The 26,194-nt window shown below is 44.9% G+C and overlaps 1 protein-coding gene across 1 annotated transcript in view; it reads right to left on the reverse strand.

Moving 5' to 3' along the window:
• Window positions 1–26,194, reverse strand: part of DOCK4 (dedicator of cytokinesis 4) — a 1,616,764-nt gene that overhangs the window by 522,214 nt on the left and 1,068,356 nt on the right. The gene's annotated exons all lie outside the window — the stretch shown is intronic.

A 26,194-nucleotide genomic window follows, 5' to 3' on the forward strand; every position in this document is an offset into this window, starting at 1 on the left:
CTCAAGGGTGAGCTACCCTCCAGAGAGAACCTGTTGTAGGCAAAAAAAAAGCCACCCAATTGTTTTTTTTTTTAAATATATTTTCTAATCTATACAATGCATTCATACTATACCAGCCTGCTCTTAGAAATACACAAAAATTTGACAGGATGCCCTCACACACCACCAGGTGTCATGCTTCATCATAGGACTCCCAACGGTCTACAAAAATCTGGCTTGATTAAGAACAGGCCTGCACCCTGATATCAGGAAGGCCCTTATTATTGAATACAGATCTGTGAAAAATATATAAATTTTAAAATCAATGTGGTCATCCAGTCTGACCTTTATACTACATGACTACCACTTGGTATTAAAAACTGAACGTGGGGACTAGGGGGGCTAGTACCCCAGCCCCATTAAACTATCAACATGTTTTCGCCAAAGGGCTCACAGGAGTCCATGACATTCGTCAGGATGAACATCGAATTCTCTGTTAGCATATACAAGTCACTGTGTCGGTGGTCTAACCTTTGTCGCCACCCAAAACAATAGCCTACACTCACATCATGCTCAGACTACACACAGAGGCACGCCATTAACCTTGCACTGTACACACAGCAAATTCCTCACCTTAGGCTCTGCACCCTACACTTAAACAACAAAAAGTGCTTACTCACACAACAGAGAGCACTTACCCTACACTCATCACGGACATTACTCACCAAACTCTTTCTACACTCACACCACTCTCGACATACCCTCACAAAGATGCTCAGCTGTGCTTAGACCTGAAAAAGTTGGAACAAAACTCACCCTGAGAGCTGGGAGTAATAAGGCACAAGGCTCAGTTTCCATAGCAACCATTATACACTACCTACATATCTCTCTGTCTTCCTTCGTACACTTGTCCTGCAAAATTAAGGACTTCAGACATGTACTAGAAATAGTCATACATAATAAGTGCACTGTACAAACACGTGTTATTTAGTGTTGAGCCTTTTGGGCACGTGCAGTGAAAAGATAAGAAACCTGTGTATAGTGAGAGGGAGTAGCTTCTTAGAAGGCTCTGCATGACTCAACCTCAACGTACTTTCTCTGGTTTTTCAGTATATGAACGTTAAAACTTGGATATTGCCAGGAAAGGTTTTGAGATAAATGTGTTCATAATCCTAAGAAAGTCCTATTTAAAATCATTGGCATGAGATGCGTAAGCAGAATTTGAACTAGTGAAAAGTATCTCCAAAGCCAACAAGAGCACTTTTTAAAAACTGGTCAATTAGAGGATTCTTGTCTTGAGTTCTTTCTAAAAAAATAAAATAAAAAGAAAGCTGTATGCCCGACTATTAGCTTACACAGTTTGAAGCATTAACAAGAAGGAGACACTCTTTTGTATCTATAGTATTAGTAACAAGCATTTACAAGGCAATGGTCTTGGCATCATTAAAGGTAGAGCTATTGGCATTGCTCATGACATTTCGTTTTTTTTTTTAAATAATCAATGGCATTGTCATTTACATTGCTCCCGAACTTCCGGTTACGAGATGTGCATGCTCACGGCTGTCGTGGGGCGGGACTTCCTGGGACTTCCGTCTACTGCGAGAGTAGCGGTGGCAGCAGAAGTCAGGAGTGGCGGCTGATGCGGTAAGTGGGGCAGGGGGGAGGGAGGAGTGTGTGTGTATGTATGTATGTATGTATGTATGTGTGTGTGTGTGGTGTCCCAAGTGATGTGGTGGTGTCCCCGAGTGCTGCCCCCGAGTGATGTGGTGATGTCCCCAAGTGACGAGTGGTGCCCCTGAGTGATGTGGTGGTGACCCAGAGTGGTGTGGTGGTGTCCCCGAATGAAGTGGTGATGTCCCCGAGTGAAGTGGTGGTGTCCCCGAGTGATGTGGTGGTGTCTCCGAGTGATGTGGTGGTGTCCCCGAGTGATGTGGTGGTGTCCCCGAGTGATGTGGTGGTGCTGCCAGAGTGATGTGAAAATCGAACTTCTGATGCACAGACTTGAGAACACAAAGGTATAATGGGGGGAAATTAAACCTTCAAGCCCCAGAATACAACAATTTTGCTAGCTAAAATATTGTGCAATTTTCCAGCACTGCAGTCACCAGGATCATCTGTGAAAGATGTTCAGACAAAACAATATCTAGGACATGCCAACATTACCAGTGGTAGGCTTACAGAAGTAAACCATTGTTTTTCCCGTGGCAGCCACACTTGTAAAAGACCTCTAGGGCTGAGGATTGTTCAGGGGCACAACTGATTTGCTCCTGAAAAGTCGGCAGGCTGTTTCAGATTTAGTAACATCTCCTACCAGTGAATGAATTACAGTTAAAAGGCTGGAGGGGATGCGGTATAACCAGACACATGACACTTCTGAACCTTACCAGGCAACAGAGAAAAGGCAGATTCAGTGGCGCCCCAAGAACCTCATACATCTGACTGATTTCACCTTAGCGCTACTGCAACATATGATGAAAATGAAGAAAACATGCACAAACAACCCAGGCTGCTTGCAGAGAACCTTTCATTCTGAGGAGTCTCTTCATGATATTGTCAGATAACTAATGTTTATTACTGTCCAATTCATCCAACTCTTTTTATTAACCTCAAAAGGATGAAAGGCTGAGTGGACCTGTGACTATAGAGGCCAAAGTTGACCTCTGCAGTGGATGCAAGAGACCTCTGAGCTACCAGCACTGGCTTAATTCAATACATTTGACATAGTAAAATACTGTAACTAAAATACATATTTTAGCCCTTGTTTACTCCATCTGTGAGCCTAGTGCCCATGTACTGTTTTTGCAAACCGTTTTAAGATGGAATTAATAAAGGTAACAACAAGCCACTGATGTAGGGATCAAAAGTTAGGAATTGAAGATTCACACCTTCATTAACCAATGATGCTAAACTTACATACATCTATCTCTCTAAGGGGCAGTATTACAAGTGGGGCAGTAATCAGGAACTTATAATGAAGCCCTAAAGACCAAAACAAACAGGACTGCACGTGAAATTGTGTCGACTATAATTCAGGTTTAAGAAGCGCGGGTACTCAATACATTCCTAACTATCCTCAGATCACTACCTAAAAACATATGTTCATGTTTGAAACACAATTGAAATGGTGTTCTCTGAACAAAGGACAATTGCAGCAGAGTTCCCTGCCCACGTCGTATGAACCAAGTTCAGCAAAAGTGACGCCGAAGTCCTATTCATTTTGACTTGTACAGAGAACAATCTACACGTTAACATTTATTTCCTTATGATGCAGAATGCGTTTCTTGGGTTTGCGAATAATGCAAGAGCCCTTCGGCCTTACCATATAAGCCACAAGCGTGTTACTGGACCATTTGAGAGGACAGCACTTAGAGGTCTCGGACTCAGAAGCAAACAAACTTTCTGAAAGTGAGCACTGTGACCTTAAGGACCTTCCCTAGAAGGGAAGCAATCACTGTTAGACTCAATTGTAAAACATTCACGAAGTGAATGTTTCACCAAGAAATAAATAATCACCCGGAAATATTGTGCGCAATGCAGGTACAATTCCAAATTGGAGAGGCTCGCGCTTCAATGAAATCGTCGTATTCCGGCCGCCCCGGAAGTCAGGCACGGTCGCTTGTGACGGGGGCGGGGCCACGTCCAGACCGGAAGAGGAGGCAGGCGGAATCAATGCGTCTCGCGGCCCGGGGCTCCTGTGAGCGGTGTGGAGCCCCGGGGCCGCGCTAGCAGGAGGTTGGGCGCCGCGTGCGGAGAGAAGAGTCCCCGACATTGGCCAGGTAAGTAACAAAAGGCTGGGGGGGCTTGGTGCACGTGTGTGTGTGTGTGCGCGTGTATGCTTGTGTGTGTGTGTATGTATGTGTGCGACGGTGAAGGCGGGGGAGGGAGGGGGGCCTCGGTGCACTTGTGTGTGTGTGTGTGTGTGCGCGCGCGCGTGTGTGTATGTGTCAGGGGGGTGTCTCTGTATGTATGTATGTGCGTGCGTGCATGGGCGCTTGTGTGTGTGTATGCGCATGCGTGTGTGGTGCTTGAGCTTCCCAGGAGACAGCGCCTGGCCACAGCGCGCGTTCACGTTTCAAATCGGCTCCAAGGATGCGCGCGGCCGGAACTGTCTCCTGGGAAGCACACTCGCTAACAAAAGATCTCGGCGAGACGCGCTTCCGCGCGTTGAGCCGAGACCTAAAAAGGGGTGCATAGGGTCACCGGTCATGAAATGGCAGCATAGATCACTGAAAGAAGCAACTGTTGAACTAACATTGAACAAATGCACGTCTGCACTACATGATTTAAAAAAATAAATAACCTAGTGGTTTTCCGCGGATCACACGTCTACTGCCAACAAAACCAGGTTGTGATATCCAAGTCCCAGAGTGAACAATTAAGCCATTACATTGCATTGTCTTCCATACAACAAGATGAAACAGTGACATGACCATGCTTTTCTTTTCGCTTGAACTTTGTAGAGCGTTCTGATGCGAGCCCATATAGTCACAAAAAGTGCCTTGGTATAGGTACGATTCACTTAATAACATCCTTTTTTCTTTGTTCTCTATAGTGACCACTCCCATGTCCCACACAAACTATTGAGTTTATGTATACATTATTCATTTGTGTGATCCAGTTTAACTAATGGGCATATTAGCATCCTCAGTTTATTGGTTTTATGTTTAGTAGCTTAGCTTATGTTAGCTTAGGCAACTTATCTTGCAAGCCCCTAGAGAAATACACCACTGAATGTAAACACGTCCTTGCAGGGCAAAGGGCTCTCTGTGCACTTGAGAATTGCGGGCAAACAGGGAAGAGTTTCATAACTTCCGTCAGAGTGTAGCATAAAAATAGGTATTGGAGGCTCATGACTGAAGGCTGCCCAGCCCGATTGTGGAAGTACCATAAAGTTCACATTGTCCCATGCCCAGTTACTGGCCCTACCCCCCCTCCTTGGGAAAATTTGTCTGTGGCTTTGTTGTGATGACTGACGCTTACAGGGCCCTCACCCGAGTTCACGCAGCCTGACATGAGGTGAAAAACTGCACTAAGTACTGTGGAGGTATGCCTGAATAATTTCTCCTAGCGGTATGTGAAGTCCATGTGCCCAAAGTCACATTGGCATCTTCTGAGAGGCAGTCAATAGCAGGGTCCGGACTCATGCGTCCATGGCTGCCGTTGGTGCACAGTGTGATCTCTAATGGGGGAGTAACTGTGCTCTGAGTGAGGGGACGAGCTAAAGATCTGAAGACTTTCTGAGGCATGTCATTACAGCCTGCTTCTACCACAATGCTCCTGAAAAAGGCCCCTACAAGTCCATTTGTATGAGCTTTCAACTGTCACCTAAGAACCGAACAGCCCCTTGATGAGATGTGAAATTGCACCCAGAGCGGAGACAAAGCCCTTAGGTATGTAGAGGTGTTGTGTTCTGCTGATAGGACATCCATGTGGGCAGTGCCCAGGAACTTAATTAACTTCAAAGGGGCCTACCCAGTCATAAGCGGATGTAGCTAGCACCTGGGCCTGCACTCCCCAATGTCCCTCTAGTCAGCCAGGCACCAATACAAGTGGGTTAGGAGTTCCAGAATCGGTTTTCAGTGGTCACAGAGCAGGGTTTACTCATTTCCCTGACCACACCTCTAGGGTGGGCACAGGGGATGAACAATTCTGCATTTTTTGGATTTAGGCAGTGAGAGGCAGAGAGGTGTTGTATGGAATAGGGCACAAAGAAACTGCTGCAAAAGTGGGATGGATTATGCTAGGAAACTTTTACTTTGATAGTTAGGGAGGGGGCAAGAATCACCCTCACCCGCAGGCTAGTGTCAGACATAAGTGTGGCACCCTTGGGCACCCTCTTCAGAACACTAATTGACCTGTGCAAGACAGAAGCACTGCACCTGCTGTTGAGACCTGTGAGGAAACAGGAAAGGCTGTACCTGCAAAGACGTGAACTCCAAACATCAGTTGGCAGACCTTCTGTTCAAGGTACAGGGACACAAAAATGGAAGCATTTCTCCACAAGAGACCAGCTGACCAATTCCAACTGGACCTGCCTTGGATCCTGCTCTTGTCCTTTGCTGTAATGAGCCATGACCCCCAAGCGCTGTTCCTGAGATCCTTGGAACAGTGGCTGCATCAAAGTGAACCTCTAACATCCTGAGAAGCCTGGGACTTGAAATCTTTTTGGTTCCAAAGACCTCCGGAGGACCAGGACAAACCTCTCAATACAAACAGACAAAGAAGCATTAACACTGAGCCAAACATTCTGGTTGTTCCTGCTCATTGCTTTAACGCAGCAGCAAATCTGTGTCAATCGGACATCACAGAGAGGCTATCCAGGCTCATGGAGTTCTGTTTGCTTCGAGCTTTCAGACTTGACCCACTTGAGGGATCCCAGCTCCAAAACAGTGACTATGTCAGAAGGTAGAAATCATCACCTAGCGAAAGCACCTGAAGTATCTGACCAGTAAAGGACCATCCTTGCATGGGAATTTGAATTTCTCCCAATCAGAGGTTTCCCGCCAAAAGCCTAGGGCTTCTACAGGACTAAGTCCAAAAACTAGCCTGCCTAATAGAGCCCATCTCGGCCACAGCCTGCTGCCTTGCCCAACTGAGGATTTTGGACTCCCATTTCAGAGACTAAGTTAGAGGATAAAACTTCTGACTAGGACAAATCTGGTTTCTGCATCCGATCTGAGTTCCATTGCAGAAGGCTCAAATCATGCCTAGGTCCCGGTTAAGCCCAACCAGATGACTGCATTTGGGGCTTGACGCTAAGTGGCATTATTTTTATTGAACATTTTAAACATTCATATCTATGGTTACCCTTATTTGATTTTTTGTGTAATATTGGTCGTTAAGTAATTCTTAACCGATATTGTTATAAATTAGGGCAGGATTTTTATTGTGCTGTGTTTTTTGACTTTAACTGTTTTGATATTTCTGAATGCTTTTCACGTTTTCTTAAGGTTAGCCCGCCAGCTCTGTGCCATAGCTACCAGGGGTTGAGCTCAGGTATAATTAATGAAACCTTCACTGAATATAACAAGAATAGTGATATTACTCCCACCAATGGGCAAATGCTTTCATAGAATAGCCATCCAGTCCTGCTCTGGGACTTTCTGCATACTCAGGGATACCTCACATGCTGCAAACCACTTATCTATGTCATCCCTGTCACATAGCTAGGTAACAGATATTTGGGGATGTGGACTCTTTTGTCTACCGTAGGCACTGAATTGTTGCAGCCACTGTCTTCACTAGACTCCGAGGCCCTCCTGTACCATAAATCCATCTTACACCCGCACCTCTCATGGGCCAGCGTGGCTTTTTTCTCCTCCAAGGCAAAAGGCCACTTATTCTCCTCTAGTACCAATGCTGCTGCTACCACCACCTTCTCCTCAGCAGTGAAGTGTAGCTTTCACTCCTCCAAGCTTAAGGTATCCAAATGTAATTTTAAAGCCCGCTCTGCCTGTGCGTCCTTCACTCCTGATAAGGATAACTGCGGGCTGACACACTGTTACCTGCCCGGGATAATATAGGGGATGCTGCACCTGGTGGTCATATACCCCTCTGGTACTTGAGCCTACTCCTTCCTTTATGCTCTCTTCTTCCTCTTGCTCCATATTGATTTATCACAATAGTTGTACTCCCTACAGTGCTTTCAGGACAATCTGGTAGTCCTCTTTCTAGGACTCTCTTCCCCACCTTAGCCCCTTTTACTTGTACATCTTCCTCAGCTCTACAATGCTGAGGCTCTCCATGTTAATCAGGTCTACCTCAATGCTTGCAGAAATCACAAGTGCAAAAATTGAGGACAGGAACACATTTAGAAAAAATGTCCATTTAAAAATGAGGTCAATTAAAATATGTTAAAAAAAGTTTTTTTGCTGTCAAATTTAAAAGGGATTTTTAATTAAACTTGAGTGATACTGCATAAAACAAATGCTTGATCCCACCACTGAGCTCCAAGGTAAGAAATGTGGTTATTAGTTAAGAGGGATAATGATCCACCTTAAGTAATAAACACAATCCTTGTTAGGGTGACCCACTAAATTAACTTGAGCTCAACCCTCAAGTAGCTATGGCACAGAGCATACAGGCTTAACTTCGAGGCAATTTGTAAAGTATGTATTCTGTACCAAAACAGCTGTAAAGTCAAAACACAATACAAAATAAATTCATTTAGGGCCAACAGTGGTCAACTGGTCGCAGTAGACGAGGCGCTAGGTGCAATATGAGGCTGACTACAATGGAGCGTGGGTTGGATACAGAAACTAGGTTTGACCCTGTCAGAAGGTTTATAAACTGAGCACAACAATGGAACCCCTACCGAAGATTTCACCTATCCTGTTATCCCCCAAATCCTTGTAACAGAGGCAACAGCCATGTATATGACAATGTGCACAGGCTGGAGCTGAGGTGAGCTGCATGAGTTACTTTCTGTGCAAGAACCCATGGAATCATATTGGCTGCTGTGGAAATGTCCAGAGTCAGAGAAACCTGAATCTTCAGCCCAGTGGCAATGAACCTTAGTCTGATAGGCATGGCTGACAAGAACCCACTGAATCAGATTTGCTGATGTGGAAAAGCGCAGAGCAGGAGAAACCCGAATCGTCAACCAAGTTGCAATGCACCTTGGTCGGATTGGCTTGGCAAGTTTGTCCAGGTCCTCCTTAAGTCTTTAGAGCCAAAAAGTCCCAGGTTTCTTAGGATGACTGGGGAGTACACATTGACAGAGCTAAGCTTCCTTAGAAACAGCACTTAGGGAGTCAAGAAGCCACCAGCAGTATCCACAGCAAGTCCAATTAAAACTGGTCAGCCGGTCAGTTGCAGGAAAAGTCTCTTGTAGCTTGTTGTGTTCCTGTAGCTTGGACAGGGTGTCAGCCTTATGAAGCTTGGAATCCACTTCTTTGTCTTGGGAGAAAGAGAGAACAGCTCCAGTCCTACAGGGCTCTTCTCAGGTCTCAGGCAGCATGCTTAGTACTCATCTGATCCCCCTCAGGTCCAATAGTTTTCTAAGGAGGGTACTGGGGATGCCAAATGTATGCCTGGCACCAGCCTGCGGTTGGGGTGAATCCTGGCTTCTTTACCAGAGGGTCTAAGGTTCCCAGGGGTTGCCCTGCCCACTTCTGCAGCATGCCCTGTATGCCCTACTGTAAAATATCCCACTGTATCCATCTCTATCTAAATTCAAAATAATGAAACCCTTCTGCACTTGTGCAGAGTCTGTGTGACCACCCCAAGGTTGTGGTCAGGTAAAAGAGCAACTCTTCCTTTGTGATCTCTTCAAAACAATTCTAGGGACAGCTCCATCCCCACTGTGATCAGAGCCTGTCTGCCTGGAGGAAGAAAGAAGAGGCCTGTATAGGTGTGATTTGACATTTGCCTTTGACATGGGAGGTCCTTTTGAAGTTAATCAAGTTCCTGGGCACTGAAAAAATTGTAATTCTGCGAGAGGAACAGAAACACCCTGCCACACCTATGCGTTTGTCTCTGCCCTGGGAGTAGTTTTCATTCAGAGTTTGGACATTCACAGGACTGCAGCTAGAGGCTAATGTAGATTAGCATACAGAGGCTTTAGGCAGGAAAAGGGTAGTTTTTTAAAGTACATTCCATTTTCCTTCGTATCGTATCGTATCGTAAGGGGTGCTTATAGAGTGCACTGACACCATGGGTTTCCTGGCGCTGGTTGGAAGTAGAGGGGACAGAGAGACTAGCCAGATTGGGGGAAGAGCCAAGTTTTTAAAGACTTACGGAAAAGGGTTAGAGAGTTAGAAGTTTTGAGAGAGAGGGGGAAGGAATTCCAAAGCTTGGGGGCCAGGTAAGTAAATCTCCGGCCTCCAGATCTACAGAGCTTGAAGGAAGGAACAGTCAAGAAATGGAGATGAGAGGATCTCAAGTTGCGGGATGGGCAGTAGGGTCTGATGAGGGATTTAACGAAAGCAGGACAAGGACCAGCTAATGACTTAAAAGTAAGGCAGCCGATCTTAAAGGCTGCCCTGAAGACGACAGGGAGCCAGTGGAGTTTGACAAGAAGGGGCCTGGCGGACTGCCACTTCGGAATCCCTAAGGCCAATCTCGCCGCCTGATTTTGGACCACTTGCAGTCTAGCCATCGATGTTTTGGGCAGGCCGTGGTAGATCGAGTTGGAAAAATCTAGGCGGGAGAGGACGAGGGCCATGATAACCTCCAGGAGGGCATCGGGTGTAAAGAGATATGCCACTTTCCTGATCCTGCGCAGTTGGTAGATGCAGGACGAGACCACGGTCCCTACCTGCGGCCCTAGGGATAAGGCGGAGTCGATAGTGACCCCCAGGCTCTTCACCGAGGCTACAGGAGTGGGAGAGGGGCCCAGGTCCGCCGGCCAGAATTGAGGCCCCCAGAAGGTGGCGCTCTTGCCGGGAAGGAGGAGCTCCGTCTTTCCGGGGTTCAGCTTTAACTGATTATTGCCCATCCACTGGAGAATGTGGGACATAACTGCTTGAAAGTTGGGGATAGCGGAGGGGGAGTTAAGAGAAAAGATGAGTTGCAGGTCGTCCGCGTAATTAAACACGGTAACGTCCCACTGCCTCAAGGAAAAAAGAAGGGGGCGAAGATAGAGATTGAAGAGAAGAGGGAACAAAGAGGAAAGAAAATCAAACTTCACCATTGAATTGGGCTTTCAATAAATATTACAGAGAGTCCTTAAATGGTGTTTTTAGATGTTTCCTAGCCAAATATAGCATTGTTACATTTAATTGTGCATCCTAGTGTTTTCTTTATGTAACAGCCAGGCTTGCCACAGTGAAAATAGCATGTAGGTGCTGGTCATTGTAATGATAACCTTAACATTAAAATTGTACATGTTCTACTTTTAAATACCATGCACCCTGCCTTGTGGGCTGTAAGGCCTACTTAGGAGTGTATTAATTATATTTAAAAAGAAGGTTTAGACCTGATAACAGGCCTTATTTTGCCACACCAGATTGCAGTATAAAATTGCTTTAGTGAAGCTAAAATGGTAGGCCACCGTAGTGAATGGCACAATAGGATGTTGCAGTCCACTACTGGCATTTAACATACAGGCCCTGGGTACACCTTGTACCATGTACTAGTGACTTATAGGTAAGTTAAATGTGCCAATTAGGGTAATGCCGATTCACCCATGTTTAAAGGGAGAGCACAGGCACTTTCCTACTGGTTAGTAGGGGCAAGGACATCTTAAAGATTTTGGGGGCCCTGGACCAAATATATTTTGAGGGACCATTTGGAACAGGTTTGATTTATGATCTAATTTAAAACTCTATCATGTTCTCTATGGCCAGGTCACTAATAGTGCACAGGCACACTCTTCCAAAATCTAAATGTGTATCCATCTAATATTCAAAGATAACAATGTGTGTTTTCAGTATTGTAACACAGAGGTAGCTCACTAATATTATTACAAATAATCTCTGACATTCGCCCACTTCTCATGTATAAAGTTCTGTGTTGATCTTAAAGAAGCTTTTTTATGTATGTTGTGTGAAACATAAACACAACATTTCTGTGCAAAACATAATAAACTCTCATGCCTCCACCATGTTATTTAAAGGGAAAAGATATTTAAAACAATCTGTTAAGAATTATTCAAGATGATCAGGAAAAGACTCTCTGCAGAACAGAGCTGGCTCTTGTAAGGGGACCCCTTAAAGGATAGGCCCATGGACCAAAGCCCGCTTTGTCTATGCCTTAAAACATCTCTGAACAGGGGTTAAATGCACAGAATTCTACAGCTAGCAAAAACAGAGAGGGCAACAAACTGGCAGTATACCACACAAAGGATCGATATTTCCTACAGATGCGAGTAAGGAATTCCAGCTAACACCTGGAATGTAGAATTCAAGTTTGAAGATCATTATAGCATGAATTTCTGTTTTCAGTCGAACCTTTAGTGTGAGGTATGTTCCTTTTTGAGGGAATGGAGGAAAAAGATGGCATTGTGGACATTGATGATGTGAGGAAGAAAAGTCAGGAAATTAACCACAGAGATTTTACAGTATCTTCATTGCCAGCATCATACATTTTTTATAATCTGGATTTGATTACTATATTTAAAATATCTCTTAAAGCTGTTTGCTGACAATGATGCAACCCTGATTTTTGTTCAATATCCTGAAAACATATTGGTTATGATGGAAATCATTTGGCATTGCCATAGACCACTTTATGACTTATAATGCCATTGTTAGAGCTGCTCACCTGACCTGGGGAGAAAAATGGAACCAACCCTTCACTTCCATCGTTTTACAACAGGCGTAGATATGTTGTTACATACAATTCCATTGTTTACAATTACTGGTGTTCCTGACACATATCACTAAATTAAGACAAATATAATAACTGAAACTTGGGAGGGAATTATATGATCGTAAATGCGGAGAAATGCTGGAATACAATAAGCAGTGTCCAGGAACCCCATGGTTAAATGAGCTTAGGACACAAATAGTTTTAAATGTACTCAATTAAAAACTTTGATTACCCTTCTCCTCTTTTTCCCCTTCGCTTTTTATTTTTGATGTACTTTAATAATGTTATCCTAGCTTATTATTCCTATCGCTATTGATGTATTGCATTTTACTTTTTGTAATGATAATTCTGTTTACCCTAATAAAAATTTTATTTGAACTTAAAAAAACTATCTATGGCCTAAGCTCAAAACTAAGATATATAGTGGCACTGGTGATCTCTGCCCTCATTGTAGAGCCCAAGGAATAGACCTTTATCAGATGTCATAAGAATGCTCCCTTTTCAGTGTTTAATGGAACGGGATGGTGTCCTTGGTGTCAGAGGTGTGTCGGGCAGATGCTTGACATTTGGTCTTGAATCCTGCTTACTGGGTCCCTTTCCATTTCTAAAAAGTATAGTTCCACAAACAAATTTACAGCCTTTGCCTACATACAAGCCAAAAGGAGGATAGCAATGGCGTTGAAAGCCTCAACATTTTCACCTATGACTCTGCGACAGAAAGACTTACAATGATACGTGGTTGCAGAAAATTACGTGCTGTCTGTATTACAGTGCGAGAAAGTGGATTATAAGTTGGGGCGGATGGTAGTCCGTCATAAGTAATAGTACACTTTTAGCCCTGGAAGTAATTGATCAGATGAAATATGCGGACATGAAGGAAGCATGTATCAGTAAGTTTGCTTTAACCCTTGAGAAGTATCACCTGACGTTTAGCGATAGCCAGCAGCAGTCACATCAGTTGTGGTTAGATTTTGTGTACTTGTTTGTCTAGTAAGGCACTGGATGGTTTGGTGAAGGGTAGCAAAATAAATGATTACAAGGGTCAGTACAATCTGGTTACGAGAGAGTACAGTTTAAGTAATTGTTTCACAGGGTAGACCAGCTCCTGATCGACACCAGGCTCATTGTGCCGAGAGCTGTGGAAAGAGACTGACCTCTAGATCAACACCAGCGTCAAAGACGGGCCCCTGGGAGAACTACAAGAAATGTGCTGTGGATCCCCATTAGGAAAAGGAAGTGGCAGGCAAAGATAACTCTGGGGAGTTCTCTAAAGGCCGCCAAAAGAGTTTTCACAGGATGAACTCCTGATCCTCTTTTGAGAATAGGAGGTGAGGTTTATTGAGAAGAAACCTGTGGGGCCTTACTAGCCCCGGTGTCTTAAATGTCATACAGCGCCTATCCCTACTCAAGACCCTCTTACACTAAACAGCCAGACAACTGATATCATTAAAAAAAATGTTATCACATTTTTTCGATGCTGCGAGTTGCATATGCTACCCCTAAAACAGAAGGCAACTTTCAAGCTCTGCTGCCTGACTTACGAGGCAATAGATGAAAGCAGCCTTGTCTATCTTTCTGCTCTCCTTCCTCTCTCGAGACACCAAAGCAATCTTGGCAGATGGTACTGCCTGAAAAAAAAGTCCATACATTCAAGACAGTATTCAGGCAGAAGCAATCCTTCTCTATGTGTCGATGTCAGATTAGAACTCTGTATCAAGAAATATCAAAACACAAGCCTACCTCCTCAACTTCAGACAACACATGGGCTCCATCTTATCTTGGACTAATCTTGCTACTCTACAAACATCCTCTGAAGTGGCCCTCCCGTCCTTCCCTTAGGCTGTCTCACACAGCCTCCCTTCTAGATGATGATACTGTTACTCTGATGTGTTCTCTGTTTAAGTTCTTAAATTGTTAATCGTATGGGTTTCATATGAGAGAAAGCACCTAAATGCCTTTGGCTGTTAGTCACTATAGAAGAATATAAAATAGCTAAGGAGAAACAGCAAAAGATCGAATGCAACACCGAAAGTCATTATCTTCAAAATAGCCTGGGGGAATCTGGTACCTCATGAAAAGGTATTATTCATCAAAACCAAAGCGAGAATAGAAGGGAGTTTTGCTGAGTGAATATGCACAGTAACCGTAAATATGTTATAAAGGAACACGGATAACACGGTAATGCAGGAGATGAGGTGGAGGGGTGACGGCTTAATAGATTTATTTTAGTGCAGGTTGGGCCTGTCCACATTTGCAACTACGCACAAAGAAGTGCATTTTCAGTTTGAAAATAGAGATATCCTTTGTAGTGACGAACCGCATGGATCGGGGGTGGGAGGCGGGAGGAGGGGGTAAGGGTTTTTTAAAAAGCAACAAAAAAACGTACCTGATCGTGGTGTCTCTCCTCCGACTCTCTGTCACCATCTTGCTCCTTGGGTCAGAACAGGAAGCACCCAGGCTCCCCTGAGCCAATCACAACGCTGCAGCGTTGTGATTGATCTGAGCACCGTGGTTGGGTGATCAGCCAGAATAGGAGCCTGGACATGTTCTCCACGCAGGCTGTAATGCAGCCATCATGGCGAACATGCAAAGCGAGCATGACGGTTTGGCCTGCCTGAAAGGGCCAGCCAAACATTCATGCGCACTTGGAGTGTGCAAACCACTCCTCCCCCTGCTCCTCTGTCGTAGGAGCAGCCCCGCCCACCCACAAACCTGTAGCAGCAGGAAAATATAAAAGGATAATAACCTCGAGTTATCATTTTATGTTCCCTTTATTTCACTGCTGCAAAACAGTGGGGGGCGCTCGTCCGCTTTAGCGGAGGAGCCACCGCGCTGACTTATAGTCCAGTAATGTTGAATACTACATTAACATTTTTAACAATGTGCACCCCCTTATTTGGTGGTTTCAAGAACAGCAATTAACCCAAATATTAGCTACTGAAAACTTTAAAAGAAAATGTGTACTCCTTATTCTCCTTCCTGAATTGATTTACATGGCAAACCCCCCAAATAGGACAAGGAACCACTGCATCAGGCCGTAAAGTGAATGCTACTCATTAAAAGCAGACCCCACCTGCTACTCATGAAAGGCAGACCCCACACACATGAATGCATCTGTACTGTATCTCTGAGAGCTGCTCAATTACTGATATATTATTCATGGCTGATCTGTGTGTGCCACGTGCTTGTGGTCCACTCAGAAAATGCACTGTTTTCATGTCAGACATGAACTACTCTGATGGGCAGGGAGTGGGCGGATCACCAGGAGGACCTAGGCCCATCCGCCACAGACTGGAAGAAGCCACTGCTGGCCCCACTGGTAGTCTTGCTGAGATTTCCACCTAGGCTCTCACTTCGCTTGAGAGCCGCGTCTTTTGTTTCAAAGGTAAGCATTCCTCGTCCTTGAAGGGGAGACTACACGTTGGTCTAGGACAGTGATCCTCCATGTACGGCCCGGGGGCCGCATGTGGCCCTCCTGAACTCGGTCACCTGCAGCACTAAGCTCTGTTTACTTGATTCAGCACTATGTTAAATAAACAGACAATCCTTTATTTAACCCCTTCCATGCGGCCGCGATTCTGCGCCTGTGCGGCAAAATCGCGAGTGGGCGGGTTTATGACGGCCCCCAGCCGTCATCAGCACACGAGCACCGTAGTGCATGACGGCTGGGGGCCGTCATCAGCATGCAGGGTGTTAAACATAAATTGAAGTTAAAAAAAAGGAAGTAACTCCATTGTCCTGCACTGCTTAACTTCAGGAACACCTTCATTTTAAAAGACATATTGCAGCAAAAGAATAAAAATATGATAATGTCTCTTCAAAAAGTGTATTTTATTAACATGTGGAACCATTTCACCTTAGTACCTCAGATTATATCAGTGTATTGAGAAGTATTTTATTTTAAAGTAATAGTTTTCAAACATAAATTTAAACACAGTCTATCTACCCACCAACCTGAAAACAATGCCAATGGTGAACTAAGAGGCAAGTCAGTTATGTGCACTCTTTATGTAGCCTTGGTGCCTATTATACACGAAAAGCATCATAGTTTATTAAATCAAACACGGGAGAAGGTTTTGTACAGTGTAGATCCTAAACTCATGCATTATGAGATTCTCTTACATGCGATAATGAAGAAAAAAGGAGGGAAAGTGAAATTAAACAAGTGCCAAGGATCACACAATTTGGTCAAAGTGGTCGAGGACATAAGCCCCTGCCTGCTGGCCAGCCTGGCCAGGCTCTTTAGCTGTCCTTTGGGAGAATGAAGAAGAAAATCCAAAGGAGGGACCGAGTAGAGGGCGTCCCGGGGACGATTCACACAGAAACCGAGATGGAGATGAGCTCATTTTCTAGATAAGGAAATATTCTGCAATAAACTGGTAGAACGCCATAGATACTGTGTTCCTAAATAAGGAACAATAAGAGTAATTTAAATCACATTATATCTACTGTAATAAAATCTCTATTTTGAAAACAAGCTGTAATGAAGGAAAACTTTACAACTTTTTGAAACATGCTTAGATATGCGAGGTCGTCCACTGTCTCACTCGCAAAAATATCAAAGTTATAATCAGGTAGGCGGCGCACAGAAATGACCCTGAACCTCTACCTTGAATTCACTTCTAGGCGCCGCACGGAGCGCTAATCGGCAGTCTGCAGAAATCCGGGGCTGTTGCCAGGCAATGAGCAGGCGCACCGCCATGGGCTGGCCTGTGTGACGGGATGCGAGGGCTGTCGAGGGGCTGCTGCAGCTGGCCCAGAGGCGCAGCTGCGGAGCGGCGGGGCGTGCTGCAGGAAGCTAAGAATACGGCGAGTATGAATAGGCCCTTCACAATAAATACCACGCAAGAAGCATGGCGCGGCAGGCCGCGAGCGGAGGAGGAAGAATGCGACGGCCACGCTTTTGGAAGGGGCAAGTGATAAAGAAAGGTGCAGTATACAACGTCATCGACAATGATGGCGTCTCTATTCCTGACACTTGATCCTCATTTTCGTTTCCATCCCAGCACCACCACTGCCATACCGGGTAACCACGCGACCTCACACATGAGGGACATACATGGGTGTATAAACATCATTCATTTAGGCGGGGGTGGGGGCACCAGGGTTCACTGTTTCCCTTACAAAGGGGCATGAAGACTTGTGCCATTTGCACGCAGTGGGTGCCCGAGTGGATAGGGTGCAGATAGTCAGCCCCAGCCCCTAGAATGGTGGATTGTGTCACCCAGAAGATAGGGGGTGTGTTCCTGGACATTTGCGTTGTCTCCATTCCTAGAAAAAACTTCTCTCTTTCGCTTGAACGTTACTTTCAATGTAATCTTGTTGTACCAAAAGGCTTGAAGGTCATATCAGTGTCCTGGGCTTTTTCAGAGCCATAGCACTCGTTGGTGTTTTGTTACCTGTGCGGCACTGGGTGTGCTAACATTGATCCTATCTATACTTCCCTCCTTCTCAACACCCCTTCTATTTCACTAGCCAAACTCTTTGCAGAAAGTGAAGTGCTGTTGGATTCTTTTTCATAGCAATCTCTTTCTCTCACGTCTTTTGCCCTGTACCAATCCAATCACATCATCTCTGCACTGACCTCCATGCACTGAGGTCCTCATTTTTTAGAAAACAAAATTTAAATCTTGCTGCTTCATCCATGTATCTCCCCGCAGGGGCGGCCTTAGGCATGTGCAAGCTGTGCACCTGCACAAGGCCACCAAACCCCAGGGGCCACCACTCCAATATATATCATTAATATAATAATCCTCTGAGGATGGATACATATTTGCGTGGCGGCCCCTGGCAGGGATTTGGCGGTCTCCACCTCTGTTCCACTTCTAATCACCCTGACCCTCCCGTCCGGGGGGCTCCACCCCGCCCGGACGCCCTCTTCCAGGGCCCCCTACCTACGCTCTCTGCCCAGGGCCGCCATGAGCGTAGAGCCGCCCCTGCTCCCCGTATCCGCCCATTCATATACAATGCCAAGAACATCCATTATAACTGGCTAACCAGATATTTAACGAACGTCCCACAACTTATCCAATTGAACAGTTTAATTTTCTAAGGGCCAGGAAAAAAAGTTACTTCCCTTCTGCAATGATCTTTCTGATGGATACTATCGGCCTGCAGATTCCTCACCTCATGAATCCTCCCAGGCACCACACTGCACCCAGAAACTTGAAAATGCTCTTCAATATCTGTAGGTGGTAACACGCTCAGACTTGAGTCCTCCCCAGTTGAGATGACACCGAGCCACATAAAGCATCAGCCAACCTTTAACTTCCGTCCCATCCTTTTTTCTACACCCTTAGTGGCAGAGACAAGACCAATGAAGGATCAGCAAGACAGTACAGAAAACCTGCTAGAAGCCAAGGAACCACATCACAATCATACATTAGACCATGGGGTTTGGCAGGAACGATGAGGAAGCTACAGGTAGATGTAGCATCCCTCAGAAAGATAACTCTCAAAGATAAGTAAATTTTTCTTATGATCGATATTGCTAACTGTAGATTCGCACTACATCAATCAATACCAAAGCAGTACCCACAAAGTGGTCTTACGGCAGTGAAACAATTTGTCACATTGGCTAGGGTAGACACACTGCAACTTCCATCCAGAGAGACAATAATTGCAGGACAGAGAAGGTCAAACCACATGTCAGCAAACCTGGGACAGCAACTATAACCAGAACCAAGGGCAGAAATACTTCAGCCACAGGGGCATAGTCAGCAGGTGGAACCCCATACATGCTAGTTGCATGATTAAACTGGACAAGTGGAGAACTACTATTGTCAAATCCATGAAGCCCAGGAGAACAGCTACAGACTGAAAACTCAAATAGGTCACAAGGTGTTCGGAAGCAGGGATTACTGTACATCCATCTCCCAACAGAGCCACTAAAGAAGCAGCAACAGGACTCAGGTGCCATATTCCACCATAGTTAAAGGCAAACTAGAGAAGAGAAAGGCAAGTAAATAAACAGCAACTCCACAAAACTCGGTTCACTACTGACTGAGTGAAACTGTCCCAAAACAACAAGGGGAAAAACAGTCACCCAATCATCAAAGCAGATTCTGATTTTACGACTGCAGGAAAAAGGGGGGCATCCCTACAGCCCGGCAATCAACAACTCACAAAGGCAGTGAACCAAGTCAGTGGCCATGAAGAACACATGACAACTGGAAATTTGGGCAACTCGAGGACAGCCAAAGATCAGCCCTGTAGGAGGAATATTGAAGATGAGGTGACCCCGCATCCTGCACCAATCTGAACACAGCTAGAAACAACCAACTACCAAAAGTCAGACAATGAACATAAATGCTAGGCGCCTATGAGACACAAATCTAATAATTTCAGAGGAACAAACTGTAAATATAGATGATGCACAGCTCTAATTCAGTATGGACTGTCCCAAGAAACGCCCTTGAAAACAGAAGGATCGGGAATGTGGGAAAACCAATCCCCAACACAGTCATCGTCACCAGAACACACACCACCATAAAAAGGAATCAAGGTACCCAAAGTCTTCTGGACACCAAGGATACACTGACTTCGGCAATAGATGCAGTGTGTGTCAAGCTGGGCTTTCAAAGGAACACCTCCCCAGGTTCACTGCAGGCAAACCCGACCATCCCACATGACAGTCCCAACAATGAGGCAGTCCCAGTAATGTGCCTGCCCAAAATACCTCCAGCATGTAGGTAGCTTTGCCCACTTGAATAAGACAAAAATGAATCTATCTTTTGTTTCACAATTTGTTATTGGAAGCTCAAAACAAAACAATATATTAGGGAAGGGGTCTGGGGACATAAGGCACGATATGTAAAACTGTAATACCGTACACAAACAGTGCAAAATTAAATATATAGCACTAGATGCATATCGTATTGATCCCAAGAGGCAGGAGCCCTTGGGGGTCAAGGAAGGGCAATATATCAAGGAGGACATGTGGGTCCATGTCTGTGCATGTCTTCTATTTCTTCAGTAGATGCTAATTAGATCCTGCCTTAACATTCAACTTGGGATAGAAGTTTACCTGTTGACTGTGAAACATCCCTAAAAGCAGCACCACTCTGGTGGGCACCTCACTTGTGACCTTCTTCCCCTACATGGAATGGCCCATGATAGTGTTCTTACAATGTTTAGCACCTCCATTTCAATTCACCAGCATGCACTTCATACTTTTGTGTGTCTTATGTAAACTACTAACGTCCTTGCATGCCCATCGTCTAGATGATTGCTTCTATGATCGAAGCTGGTAAACTAAGGAGTCTACCTTCTCTGCGAGAACACTATCTTTTTATTGGTGTGTATGGCGCAAGATGAAAAAGCCTTCTGGAAATTTCTTTTATGCTTTGTGTGCTCTTTAGAATAGTAGATCACACCCCATCTTTTACTTGCTGTATGTTATTTTGTTTTGCATATTCTTTTTGATTATTTATACATTAAGACTGTATGAACATTTAAATACGTACATTCTTTCCATATTGTTCTATCAATTTTGCTGATTGATTTATATGAAATCTGAAGCAAAGTTGTTAATAAAACTCTCAAGGTTTGGACACCATTCTCTCTGTCATTTTTGTGGAGCTATATTGGTTTAATGTATTTGCAATGTATTTCTCATGTTAGCTCCTTTCTTAAACTTAAAGTCGACAATAAAATGAAATGTCCATAAGACCAGTGGGGGATTGTGTTTGATGATTTTACCAAGAGACTGAGATATAAGAAATTCGCTCTAACACTAGGAATGCCAGGTTCAAATTGTTAAGGTACAATATGCTGCCCTGTACCAGGAGCGGCTCCTCAGCTAAGGCGTAGGAGCGTTGCAACACTGCTCTCAGAGCAGGAAAAATAAAATGATATTAACGTTGTTATTTTCATTACATTTTTTGCAGGTTCAGGGCTGGGTTGAGGCGGGGCGGGGCGGGCTGGTGGCACAGGGGGAGGAGTGGTTTGCATACTCCAAGTGTGCATGCTCTCCACCAGGTTGCATTAGACAGCTTCGTGAGGAACATGCCCAGACTCCCCTTCCCCATCTGAGCTCCACACCACAGCACTCAGACCAATCATAATGCTGCATTGCCGTGGAAAGACGACAAGGGACTACGGAGGAGCGGTGACAGAGGAGATTCGCAGCGAGGAGTTAAGTGTTTTTTAAATTTTTTTGTGTACACCCCGCCACCTCCCTAATGCCACTCCACTCTTGTTCCCTGCCAGTCGTTACTGCCCTGTACGGACCTCATGCCAACAAACTGCACAAGTTATTCCCATCAGTGCCAGACACACGCCAAAATACCAAACTGAAAATGCTGATCTTCAGCACATGTTTTGGAATTGGCCCTCCCTTGAGATTTATTGAACGGAGGTACTGGAATACACAGAATTGACCTGGCACAGAACTGACCACACTTCTAGAGCCTGTCTCATAGGGCTTATGGCGAGAATCAAAAGAAAAAAGATGGCTTGCAAATTCACAAACCTCACCTTGGTCCTGACTAAGACACACTTAGCCATGCTGTAGAAAAGTGACAGTACACCGCCACTGCTGCATTGCTATGGAGGGGCTGAAAAGAGGGAACTGCCCTGGTACAACAGTGAATGCGCAATGGGGCTTCTTTTGATTCACCAAGTAAAACTCGTTCCTCTTGCAAATTCTCAATAAGGTAAATGACATACCCCGTTGACCTACATGTGGAGTCTGCTGGAATGGCATACACGCACGCACACACACACACACACACACACACACACACACACACACAAACAGACAGACAGACAGATAGACAGATGTGGGGATCTGAGCTATAAACTCACTCTATTGAACCAAATCGCAAATGTCTGGAGCTCATGGGTTGAGACCTGGTAGTGTAGCAGAGATCTCTCAGCCAGAGTAGAAATCTGTACTGGAGTCTATACAAGCCCATTATTGGGCCCAGGGTGACAGACTGCACTAGGGGTGGACCCGCTGGCGGTAACCCAACTATGGGACCCTGGGGTCTGTGGGGACAGAAGAGCATCAAAGGCAGCCACAAGAGCAACAAAAGTTTGCAACATCATGTCCTTGAAGGTATCGATCTTCTGTGGGATTGGTGATGGCCAGGGAAATTTACGGCACGTTGGGGCCAGCTAAGGAAACTATTTTGTGGCTCAAGACTTCAGATGGGTGTGACTAACATTGAGACACCCCTTCCTCGTCTTTTTGGAGTGGGATGGGTTTGAGTCCTGCTTTACTTTCTTATGCTTTCACTTAGACTTAAAGGAGGACTTCAAGCACAAAGGTGAGCAGTGGGGAGACGACCCTTGGGACTGCCCCTGTGACTTGAACTAGGAACAGGATTTACACGAGCACTACAACTTTTTCTTGTGTTCAGTGACATACAGATTTAATTCCAGTCTTTGATCACATTTGGGTGCATGAGGGTGCACTTATCGCATGACTCAAGAGTTGTGGCCCACATATATTCAACACAATACACCCTATCTGGTCCCACTCTCATATTTTCAGGTATTCGAAGCTACTGTGCGGACACTGGGATCGGGGAGCCCCTAGAATATCTTTACAAAGACGAAGAAGGTGTTCGTACAATGGAGGAATATCACTCTCTGCCCTTAACCTTTAACATGCTCATGATGAGCTGAGCTCGTCATGAGGCACGGTGCTCCTGTGCTCATGATGAGCTCAGCTCGTTATGAACCGTGGAACGCTCAGGTGCGGTGAGAATTCCCCTGCTGTGCTGAGCGTTCCACGGGAGCCGGTGCACCTGTGACGAGCTCAGCTCGTCATGAGCACAGGAGCGCCGTGCCTCATGACGAGCTGAGCTCGTCATGAGCATGCGGGCGCTGTGCGCCCCCCCCAGCACAGCGGGGGAATTACCCCTGCAGCGAAGGGGTTAATACTACTACTGGGCAGACTAACGGTAGTGAATCACTGTGTCCATCTCTTACAGGCTGAACCTGCTTACAACATGGATAAAGGAAATATGTATCCAGTGGGCTATCTCAGAGCCATCTATGGGGGAAACACAGCAATCAGTCACTGGCCAGATATCCTTGACAGTCAAAATCTGGCATACTACTACGGCGGCATTGGGATGGCGAGGCAAGATCTCCCAGGCTACACCGTTGTGGCACACAGCACAGTTGAGCCCCCTAGCCGAACATGAGGGAACCGATAAATGGGACACAATAGACCTTTCACGCATAGCAGACCAGTGAGCCAACAGGGAGGTAAATTCCTTCGGTGACCAACAAAGGGAATATCAATTGGCACCCTCAGAGATATTTTGCTACCTTCAGGTAAGACACACACTGAGGGGGACAATAACAAGCTAGGAAGACCTCAGTGAGTCCTCTCTATTAGAAGATAGGCTACTAGATGACTTCATGCAGACAAAAGAAATCTCTTTAACCTACCGCAAAATTCTGTATAACTCCCCTGTTATCCTGGGAAGGTTGCCCGGAAAATGAATTGAAGACCTGGGACAACTGGAGATAATGAGTGGCAAGAAGCAATGGTGACCCCACAGAAGTAGCTATCTGTTCCTGTTTTAGATTGGTACAACTTAAGATTCTGCACAGAACCTACTACGCATGTACAACACTGGTTAAGATGGGCAGGCTTGAGTCATCACAGTGGCTATGGGGCTGTGGTCAAGAGGGCACCTTTTTCCACATGTTGTGGGACAGGCCGGTAATCCAAATGTACTGGATGGCAGTGATATCCTGTATGATGGCATTTTGTAAAGAGTCTATAGCGGCCTCACCTCAGTGGTGTCAATTGAAGATCTGTGAGGCAACAGACTTAACTGCAGGGGATAGACTTTGGGTTACACTCGGCCTCGTGGTGGCCAAATGCAATATTGCCAGGAAATGGAGAGCTGAGTCCACCCCCAACGTTGAGAGACTGGAAGGCGGATATGGACCGGTTCATACAGGCAGAAAAGGAGGTATACGAGGGCAGGGGGTGCAACAAAAGTGGACAAAAATCTGGGGGAGATTGAATGAAAGCAGGGGTATGATGTGTGCACCTGTTAGAAGAACTGATCTGATGGAACTGGAATGAATGCGGCTGCATGACAAATCCTTTTACAGTGAAATTGCCGAAGGGGCCTGTTAAATGGGAATGCATAAGAACGGTAAAAGGCCCAAGTGGTGATACGTTGTATCTTGCTATTATATATGATTGCCATTGCTGTGCTATGCTTATCAACTGCAATAAAAAGTAAAAAAAAAAAAAAAAAAGAGTTGTGGCCCAAGCCCAGATACCAAAGACACACCTTATGCAGGTCTATGAGTGACTTTGTGATCGATACATGACTTTAAACTTGTAGTTTTAGATGGAGCTCATTCTTTAGCACACTAGTGAAATCGTCTAGAACTTGTCAGAAAAACTGCCAAGTTGGAAACGGAGTTCCAGATCCACATCGGAAGACGCAGAAAGAAAGGAACTGATGTTAGCATGCAGGGGTTACCCTTATATGCGGCTGCGCTCTGTTATTTCCAAGGCAGTATGAAGTCCGTGCCGATCTGTACAGCACTACTTAGCAGCACGTAAGAGCACTGCTATGGACAAAACATTTCTGTATTAAATCTAGTGCCTGCAGAGCATTCTAAGGTGAGGAATATGTGGCTAGAAGTATCCATCAGAATTGCACTAATGAAGGCACCAGAGTCGACCCCCAACTATTGAAACTATTGATCATGACACTGGATGAACCAATAAATCTAAATAATTCGAATATTTTTTTTTTAGTGTCACTGTATGCTTTGGTTGTGATCAATTTGTTGGTTGCCTAGTTCTGCTGGAATAGCATTTACCTCCAATGTACCTTGTTCATTACAAATTTAGTAAAATATATACAAAGATCAAAGAGACCCAGTGTTAAGGTTTGAAAACTCTTAACTGACGATTACAAAAAATATATTCTGCAACCATTAATGAGTCACTTGTCGCTAATGTTTTTTAAAATGTTAGGTGTGCCCGACTGTGTAAAGTGTGTTACCTCTGGTTAATACAAAATGTTCACCCAAAATTCTTTCCAGGAAAAGATTAAATTACATACAGTATGTGTAGTATCCTGCATTTATTAATATAATGTATTTTACACCTACTGCTCAGCCAGTGCTTGTGCTCTGTGTTCAATAGTCTTTAAGTTTAATAGTGTTTAAGGGTCTTGATGTGCTTAATGATGTGTTTAATAGTGTGTAAGAGTCTTGATGTGCTTCGGAATGTTGGGACACAGAGAGGTTAAGTGACAGTTGAGCATGGGCTGAGCAGGAGACAGGCTGCTCCGGGTGGGGCTCTCCTTCACATCTTAACTACCTGTTATATGAAACTATTCAACATGTTACCAGCTTGAATAAAACATCTTTAATTTCAACATGCCTGCGTGGACCTCCTCACTACACTATGTCTACTGCATAATGTGAAATAATGTAAACAAAATCTTTTGACACTGGATCCATGGGGGTTCAAATTGTCCTTTTCTAATGCCAACATGCAGGTATATTGGATCAGGGCATTTGTTCGTTTTTTTCCCATCTTAACAGCCTTGTATGATTTACCTAGCATTTCAAGGTCATTAGTGCTTGAACAGTAACATCTCACAATTACACACTGACAATATAAAGTTACCTTCCTAGGAAGTCTGCCTAAGATCATTTTCAGCCGATGCACTGAAGATAATTAACTCCATTTCACCATGAGCAATTTAAGAGGGATGTCCACCATTTAAGCCGCAGAAATGCATTGAAGGTAATGGCTTGGTAGAGGTGGCAATCGAAAGAGCGATTTCATCTACTTTCCCTGAGCTCCCAAAGCACCAAGATGCAGTTTTTCACAGAGATGAAGTAAAGAATCTCTATGCTATGACTGGCAAACCATTTGTCAGCCTAACTCATGTTAAGTATTAAAATCTACCTGAGGGAAACAGATGCCAGAGGTGGTGGAGCAACAGTAGGCAAGTACCGA

The sequence above is a fragment of the Lissotriton vulgaris genome, chromosome 1_1, assembly GCF_964263255.1.
Source record: "Lissotriton vulgaris chromosome 1_1, aLisVul1.2, whole genome shotgun sequence".
Lineage (NCBI taxonomy): Eukaryota > Metazoa > Chordata > Amphibia > Caudata > Salamandridae > Lissotriton > Lissotriton vulgaris.